Source organism: Colias philodice, chromosome 14, assembly GCF_061535455.1.
Source record: "Colias philodice isolate Cphi_HAF_F1 chromosome 14, ilColPhil1 Martin Lab GWU primary, whole genome shotgun sequence".
Lineage (NCBI taxonomy): Eukaryota > Metazoa > Arthropoda > Insecta > Lepidoptera > Pieridae > Colias > Colias philodice.
In genome coordinates, this window is record NC_143099.1 from 8,358,542 (window position 1) to 8,368,604 (window position 10,063).

The window sequence follows — 10,063 nt, forward strand, 5'->3', positions numbered from 1 at the left end:
GGAAGAGCTGACCCTGCAGGGTCTCGCGAAAATGATGGTCAGTGGCGACACGGAATGGAGGACGGTCGTGGCCTTTTGCGAGGCTGTGATTAAAGCGAAGGAGGTTGCAGAGAGGGCCCGGGAGAATGACCCAACGGCGGATCCTCTGCGCCGACGTAGACCCGGCAGACGCAGGCGTCTCTACGCCCAGCGTCAGCCTTGAGACAGGATTTGACGAACACACGCAGGGGGAGGTTTACGTAGAAACGAGCATACTGTAGCTATGCTCGCTGCAAGTAAACCGACCCCCCCTGCGACAGAAGATGGAATAGCCCGGCAATAGGGCAGCGATATCCTTATTGGATACCGACGCATATTGCCACATTATGGGCTTGGGAGAGTCGCCAAGTCGCGGCACTCACCACGTAGGCGGTGGGGGTATAAGGCCTGGCTGTTAACCCCTGCCGTCGAAGGCGAATGGTGGCCACCGTTGGGTTTTAGTGGGTATGGCTTTTCGCGAGTCCCACATACCCCCTCACGCAGAAAAACTGCAGAGGGGGATGCGTAAATGCATTTCCCAACGTTAAAAAAAAAAAAAAAAAAAAAAAAAAAAAAAAAAAAAAAAGGTTACTTACATTTTGCAACAAAATCTCTGGTTGAATAAATAACATTTAAAAAAGCAATCAAAAACGACGTGGTCTATAATTGAAAATGGCAAAAGTCTTTTAATTTTTTATAACATTACGTAGAATATGAAAACTGATGAGGTAGATGACTGATAAGAATTGAAAACGTGCCAAGATTGCACGTGAATGAAAGTCTATAAAACGTTTTTGCGAGTTTCCAACTTTTAGAATATTATTCGTGCAAAATTTATGAGCTTTTTTGTCGGACGAAAATTGTAAGCTCCAAATTGTTTTGTTCAAACAATGGGAAACACCTGAAATTTGGTGACAGAGGTGCTTGTTTTGTTAAACGTGTTTAACGTTTACATTGTTGCAATTGTATATGGTTATACAGGAGAGCTCTATATTTTATTAGCATAATTAATATAAATAATACAAAAAATAAACATTAAAGTTTCGATTCATAAGGTGAGCTTTTCTAAAACTTTTAATATTCGCAATTTAGACCCAGTGTCATTAAAAATACATTTTCATACTAAGTATTTTGGATATTTAAAAATGTTGTAATTGGTAACAACTTATAAGAGCTTTTTCTACCGTTCGTTATCGAATCACTCCAGAAGCCACAGACTATCAAACAGGCATTCACCACAAGCTAGCCACCCACGTAACAAAGAATAACGCAGTCACATCACACACAATAGAGATTACCATTCACACATCGCACGCGACAGTTCGGAAAGAAGTCAAAACGCGTGTTCGAACAATAATAAATCGTTCAACAGCACGTGCTATAACGGTTTAGGAAATTGATATGCTCCTTGCCAATAATGGCATAATCCCTCGTTAATATTCTGCTTTGTGTTAAGCTACAGCGGTTATTGGTAGGCCTAACCTTTAACCATTGTTTGAATTAAACGAATTAGAAAAGCGTTCTATTAAACCGAAGATAATTGTGATACGAATAATAATATAATTGTTTACTTTAATTATATTTTATTTTGCAACTATTTGAGAAAAGGTATTTAATGAAAAGGTATTTTGATTTCAGAAAAATTAAGAATAGTTTAAACAGAACCACAAAAAAGCCCAACAAATGCAATCAATAGCTTCTTTCGTGATGTAATTTATTAATAACATCATAACACAATAACCAAGTGATACCACTCAGTTCACATGAATTAATAAAGACACTTTCTTGGTACACATGACGTAAGCTGTAACAATAGTGAATAATGTTCTTCATTGTAACAATGTTAATACAACGCATGCTTGAGACACGCGCCACTAACATCCTACTTATGAACTTATCGCTACTGGACATTGGACAAAATGTTTTGTTTTATATTTCATACAAAGTGGTCTATTTTAAATTCTTCAGTTGAGTTTTAACTGTAGTTAAAATACAAGCAGCAATTATGAACACTGTGTTATAGTTTGTGGGCACGTTTAAGTTAAGAAAAACGAGAAGTCATCAGACTAAAAAAAACTTCGTCAGCACAATGCACTTACAACTATAAATTAACCTATGTTTAGTTTTCATTCGAGACAAAATCATCAAAATAACATTGAGAATTTTTTGTAAGCGATCTTGCGATGATTAGGAATGTGTTGTTACAAACAAAGTAAATATTTTTATTTGTTGGTCCTTCACACAGAGTAATAAAATCCATAAAACATTTGACAATAAAAAATGATGTAAGACTTTAATTTACTAAATTATCACTCATAACTGAAACACAACGATTTGAATAAAGTCGTAATTTTTAACACATGTAACAGTAATAAACGCATACAATAGCTGAGACATTTGAGCAGCCTATAAAACACTCCCTACTGTTTCATAACACGAATGACTAATAAAGTTTACATCTTTAATCAATGTTAATATAGATTTTACTTCTTTCTATTACATCGTATTATTATCTCACTTCCGTGTTAGATCTATGAGAATGATGTGAAACTTTTCGACAATAGATATCTACCGGTAGAGAGGTAGAGCAATCATTAAAGTTGAAATTTAAAGTTTTTAAATTCGCCATTAGCAAATATAAATATGTATAATATTTTTAGTATGATCACAGAGATAACTAGAGGTCTACTTAACTAGATACATTTCGCTTAAATGCAAATATTTTACAATAATAATAAGCACCTATAACATATAAAATATAAATTATTTCTTTAACTCAAATAGAACAATTCAGTTAAAAATTAAAGCATCTCAACTCTGTTTGCAAAGTTCATTTTGTCAGTTCAAACTAAAACTGTAAAATTTAAGACAGCTCTTACAAGTATTAAGTCCAATAAAAATAACCCCTTGAATTGTATAAAAAGAAAATATCTTTAATTTACACTAAGCCTCACCCGCGGCGCCGCTCCCAAAGTAGTTAAGCTAACATAATAAAATGAAACTCTAAATTAGCTCCTCGTTTTACAAGCAATAAATTTAATAGGCAGAGGGTGCTTTAGTCAAAGAAATTTAAACTCGACGACAATTCTGTTGCCGCACGGAGGGCGTCAAAATCATACCGGCTAATCTATTTTGACCGTTTATTTAATATACCAACCCCTTTCAATATGTTCAAGAATAAAATTTAATTATGTATTAAAGTGTTTTTAGTCGGCAGTTACTTTTTTTTCAAACTTTTGCTCTAACAAATTAATTGTCAGTTACCAACATAAAATAGATATAGATATAAATTATCAAGAACAATATCAATATTTATTTGAAATTAGATATTGATATTTTGATACTTTTATAAATCTACTACTCGAAAAGACATATTAGGTACAGTACGCAACTTTATTCCAATTCAATTACCACGAAACAGCTGTAATCTATCTCAACCGCAAAAATGAAATTGGATTCGAAATAAAACATGTATTGTCCCTCGTTACTTTTATACAAACATCCATCATGCCAGGAGCTAGAAACGTTATTTATTTTATAACAAAAACAATGAGATTGTCTGTTTTCAATATTGGTTATGAAATGACCTTACAGGTAATGGATTCAGAAGGGATAAATTAAAGATAGCGATAAGTTATAAACATTTTATTAATCATCTATACAAACATCAGCCATAATCGAATAATCTACAATAATAATTTACAGTCTTTCAAATTAATACTTACAACATTCCATTTGAAACAAATTTAATAAATAAGCGAATCTTTTTAAATGCGAAATTTGGTATCGTTATTGTACAAAAGTTACACAACTATTAACACTATGAGGTCTATTTACAACATCGGACGACATATTTCATTCAAAATTTTCACAACAAAGCGACATGATCAACAAATGCCTACCGATACCGTTACAAAATGAGATCGTTCTTTTGTTATTTACAACTATGCTTTACACCAGGTACGTTTGGACTGTGTGTTGCAAAACCACAGATTGTGGGTGATTGTGGCGGCCTTGGAAATCATTAGAGGAATAATCAGAATCTATTGTGGAGTATATGTGCTCGGATAACGGGCGATCGCACGGCGAGCGTTCGGCGGAATTCGCAGACTTGCCGCAAAGCGTTTGACAAGTGCTGTTTAATACCGATGCGTCCATTGTGTACGTATTCGAATTCCTTCCGTAATTGAGTCTTTTCAACTTGTGACCGCGCCGTTTAGACGACGGCATCGCGTACCGTAACCTTTCCCAAAAACGTTTCTCTTTCCACGTTATTTCTAAACCCGTTTTTAAATACGACTTCAACTCCGGATCTCGCGGTGCGAGCCCTACGGAGACAATTATTAATTTATGTGGAGTCTTACGAAGCGCTCGCTGTAAAGCTTGTCGGAATTCAATCTGAGACCATTCCGTTAAGATAAAGTTCTTTGTCAGAACAACTATTATACGCCTCGAGGCATCGGTCGCTTCGACAACTAAGTCAGGAAACTGAGCGTACGTCGCTTCAAATTGTGGAACGTCTCTATAATGTAAACATAGATGGTACGACGGATAACCGTTCTCGAGCTCCCGCGCTAAAGATTCTATAACGAATTCTTCGTCTTTTGGGCTATAGCAAATATAAGCGTCGTAAAGCTTATCAGCATCGTTAAGAGCGCCCGCAAGGGGAAAGAGCTTAATGCCACAATTTGAGTACAACCACATTCTGCAGGCGTATCTAAACGTGAACACTAAAACTAATATTAATAAAATAAGCATGAAACCAGTAAGGACCGAAGCCAGTAATGGTATATTGTTGGAAACGAAAAACGCACTCATCATTGAATTGTCACTGATTTCACTACAAACTGTCACATTTAAATTTAATTGTTTCTTCGGTAAATTAGCCTTTTCATTTAAACACCACAAGTTACGTATATCTATAACTTTTTCAACATTTTGTGATATGTACGTTAGGAATCCTTGTAAATATTTACAATTACAGGACCATAAGTTATTACCGACATACAACGTTTGTAGTTTTTTGTTATTGTCCAAATGCCAAAGGCCATAATTTACGAGTCTATTTCCGTCCAGGCGTAAAACTTCTAAAGAACCCAAAAAGGTGAATGTTAAGTTCGAAATAAACTCAATGACGTTGTTTTGTAAATACAGTTCTTTTAAATTATTTAGTTTAGAAAACTCAAGGCCCTGTAGGCGTTTTAATTTGTTATTATCTAAATGTAATATTTTTAGATCACCTAGTTCACGAAATGTGTTATTTTGAATTGTGAATATATTGCTCGAATTAAGATAAATAACTAAAGCTTTTCGCATCAGTTCAAATGAAGTTTCATTAAGTTCTTTATACGAATTACCGTCTAAGTAAATATGAGTCGCGGCTGATGGAATGTCACGAGGTACCATATCAGATTGCTTCGCGGAACAATCTACAACATTCGTCGACTTTGTCGAATCATGATAACAAGAACAGTCATGCGGACAAACGGCTTTGCAATTGCAAAACGTAAAATCACAACAATTACAATCGTCTGGACAATGGCTGTCAAATTTACAAAGGAAATCTTTTACATGTAAAGTACTAACGGGTTGATTTTTGACACCACGAACGTAAGATTCTTTACATACGACATTATTTAAATCCATCACGAACGGGTATTGTCGGGAAGTAACGGAATTTATGAGTAAAAGCCATTTCATTGTACAGTCGCACCGAAAAGGGTTAGCGCTAATATAAAACTGTGGCAACGTCTTATCACCTAATCTCGCGATGCGCAAACTATTCGCGTCCAATGTCTCAATTTTATTAGCATACATGTCCACACGCGTCAGATTTGTTTTGTCTACAAACGTATCTGGTTCAATAGTCGTTATTTCATTATTGTTCACAAACAACAATTCGATGCTATTTGGAATAGACATTGCCGATAAAGCTACGATCCGATTATGGCTCGCGTCTAATGTCTTTACGCGTAGCTCGCTTTGAATTTTATAATAATTACCCAGAATTTCGATAAAATTAGCGTGAATGTCTAACCACTTCAAATTGGGCGGCACAAAGGCGTAATCAAACCAAACTAAATGATTTTCCGACAGATTAAGCCATAACAACTTCGTCAAAGATACAAATACTCCATTAATGTCCGAAATGAAGTTACCATCGAGTCGAACGGCTTCCAATTGCGAATTTCTTTGAAACGTTTCAGTACCGATGGACTGTATTTTATTTTTCGCCAAATTAAGTACTTGCAGGCTAGGCATTCCCCAGAACATGCCCGCTGTGAGGTTTCCAATTTGATTTTCGATTAAACGCAAACCAGTTAACTGTGATAAATTTTGAAACGAACTGTTCGTAATTTCCGTTAATAAATTTTCACCCAAGTCTAATGACTTCAAAAACGGTAACTGTAATATAGCTTGGGGAACGTTAGTTAATTTGTTTGAACTCAAATCCAATTCTTTTAAATCGGAGCAATTTTTAAACGCGTTTTCACTGACGTACGCCAATAAATTATTGTTAAGGTTTAATTTGTTCAGTATAAAAAGTCCATTAAACATATGATCTTCAATTGTTCTGAGTTTGTTTAAACCTAAATTCAGAGTATGTAAATTAAAAAGTGGTGAAAATGCATTATCTTCAATGTACCCTATTGAGTTATTAATTAAATTAAGGTTCTGCAAAAAGAACAAGTCTTTGAACATATTCTGTGAGATTCGAGCGATAGCATTGTGAGACAGGTCGAGCACGATTAATCTTATTAGACCGCCAAACGTTTCATCTTCTATGTGGTCGCCCCTCAATTTATTCACTGAAAGATCTAAAACAAGTAACTGATCCAACCTGTTAAATATTCTTTTGGGCAATATTTCCAGTTCATTGTTTCTCATATAAATTTCACGAATTTCCCTCGTGTTATGAAATAAACCTTCTGGTAGATAATTTATAGCGTTGTCTGAGAGATTTACAACTTTTAACGATAGAAGGTCACTGAAAACTCCTGCGGGCAATTCGGTTATTTTATTGTTTTGCAAGTAAAGTTGTGTGAGTCGTCGCAAGTGTAGTATTTCGGAATCAGCTGGTAGAGACATGATGTCGTTGTAGCTCAGATCAATAGTCTGCAAGGTGGAACCACATTTGTGACCGAAACCCAATTCATCGACAAACTTTATCTTATTGCGAGTTAAATTCAAAGAAATTATATTTTCCAAGGCGCAAAATAAGTCAGATGGTATTTTTCTGATATTGTTATGTCCCAAGTCCAAAGTATGTAACTCCCTGAGACCGTTGAATGCGCCGAAAGACATCTCCATCTCCTTATTATAGCCCCATTCATTATTCATGGTGCGTAACTGCAGCGACTTCAAACCGCGTAGACCTTCGAACACATTTCCAGGGAGGCGGAGAATTTTACAATTAGAAATGGTGATCTCTGCCAAGTCCTTCATTTTGCTAAACTGGTGGTCCTTTAGCGTACTTTCAAGCAGTTCCGAGCCGCAGTGGACTGCAAGCTGCTCCGCGCCATCCGAGTGCATCGAACCGACCACGTCCCGGTCTGACGACAGCGTCCGTACATTGCACTCCACACCGTTCTTGCCGGCCACTCGAACACAAGCATCTGCAGCGTCAGGCGCTCCCGTGAGCGCCGCGCCCATCACTAAACAAAAGAATATCACGCTAATTATCATTTTAAACCGCACTTTGTCCATTTCATTTTCACTGGTCAACTTGTTTTTATGAATGAAAGTTTAGTTCTTTTTTCACGTGTGATCATATTAAAACACGACGCGCGATTTGTACGGGGATACGTTTCGATTACAACGAATTTGTGTGGGATAAATAGAGCGATGCACGAGTCTCATTGTAAAGTATAGACGCGATCCCCCTTCGGCGGCGGACCCGCGACTGCCGCGTACAATGAAACGCCATGAATGCGCGGCAACTAGCGAGGGAATGGGTCGCACCATCGCATTTCTATTGCCGCATATAAAATAGTCCCCGTATTTATGGTATTAGATGAAAAAATATTTAGTTACATGATGCGGCCGTTAAAGCCATTTAATATACCTAACCGGTAAGATTTAGTTTTACTAAACAAACTATAGGCTCTATGTTGTTTTAAATTCCGATTTGCCAGGTAACATGCGTATGCTGAAAGAAATGCATTCCATAACAGCAAGTTTCCTGTTATAGGTAAATAGGAAGACAATGCCATGCCTTGTCATGTATTGATATATTATCTATCCTCTATAAAATAATCTAGATAAGTTTATTAAAGATTATATGTATGATTTATATAAGTTTTTTTTTGCTTACCTACTGAAATACCCAAAAAAATTTATGATGTAAAAATAATTTACCTTGCCTATTACAATTTCCTTTTTCGTCGTCGTCTTTTGTTTTATAGATATATTGTACCTACTTTTTTGCTTAAACACTTCTAAACGTATTGACTCTACATTTATTCGTAAACTCTACCAGACATAAAACTATAATATAAAATTATTAATATCTAGTAAAGTTTATGGGGCCTAACGAACGCAAGACAGACTTAATAAGGAATATTAATAATAATTATGAAAGTTTTATTCAAAATGAAAAATGGTGAATAATATGTATTTCTCTTTTTATACCTACTATCCTATTTAGTATTTATCATGTCTCGTTGATTGTGAGCGTTGCTTAGTATTGACAAAAGGCGTACGGATTTTCCTTTAATTGGGTACTAACTGTTTAAAATTAGGCAGGTTCAGACCGAATTAAGACAATAAATTTACTTTTAATAAATTTCTATATTATGCATAGAGATATTATGCATAGAGATAGCACAATGATACCTAAGTTTTATTATTTTACTGTGGGATTATCAATATAAAAAGTGGACCAAGTTTCTTATTCATATATACATCAGCGAAAGTCCCGTCATCATCGGTCCAGCCGCTCCAGAGATTAGCCGGAGCAAGCAAACAAAAAAATGGTATTTTTTGAATATATGTAGTTAAGTAGTAAGAGATTATTTTATATTACAGAGACTTTTATTTAATTTTAGGTATTTATAGAAAATAAAATTTGGAGAATATTATCGTTATGTTGCTCAAAGACAATAGACTGATAAGTATTTCACGATGGTGCGTAAGTTTCAAATTATGTTTCAGGTTATTTCAGTTTTTTATGTTGTTAATTCAGTTTTTTATATGTGTTTGGTATACATTAATAGATCTATTGTGTTACTAGATTTCCGCCCGCGGCTTCGCCCGCGTTTTAAAAGATTGTGGGAAAAGCGTTTTATTCTGGTTCTTCAGCAACATACCAAATTTCATTGTAATCGGTTCAGTAGTATTTGCGTGAAAGAATAACAAACATCCATCCATCCTCACAAACTTTCGCATAATTATTTTAGTAACTAGGATAATAGGATGTTTCCGGTTCTTGTCCAATTCAATTGATTTTCTTGAAAAATCTTAAATTTTTCAAAAAATTCAATTGCTTTGCATACATATATATTATATATTTTACAAAAGTATAGAATGATGGAATTTACTTATACAGTATAATTGTGGTATAATAGCAAAGAATAAATAGCTTTATTTTAGTGGTATTTGTGTAGATGCAAAACTAAAATTTTCAAGATATTTTATGCAACGCCATCTAGCGCCGTTTGGTTTGCTTTCGACATACTATACCAAAAGGGAAAAGTAACTATACCAAAAGTTTAATCGCTAAGCTTTTAGCTTAGGGTCAATTTATACTATGATCGTGCCTATATACGAAAAAATAAAAATGTTGTGTGGTTTTATGAAACCACGGTAAAAGTGAAACTGTTCGAACGGTTCCGAACACTGCTTTGTGTAGCGCATGTCGCGTGACCGTCGGCCACATGAGTAGAAAGACGGAACAGAGACTTAGGGCGCTTGTGCACTACAAGGAATTTTACTGTCCGGCATTCCGATTTTTTACGGTCCGGTGTGGCATGAAAAAACCGATGAATTGCTTGTGCACCTGTCCGTCTTTACTCGGATCAGTGCGGTACAGTTCAAGGAAGTTTGG

General features: G+C 35.5%; 1 pseudogene; it reads right to left on the reverse strand.

Moving 5' to 3' along the window:
• Nucleotides 1–3,648: 3,648 nt before the first annotated feature.
• LOC149482958 (toll-like receptor 7 pseudogene) lies at nucleotides 3,649–7,977 on the reverse strand (annotated as a pseudogene).
• Nucleotides 7,978–10,063: the final 2,086 nt, after the last annotated feature.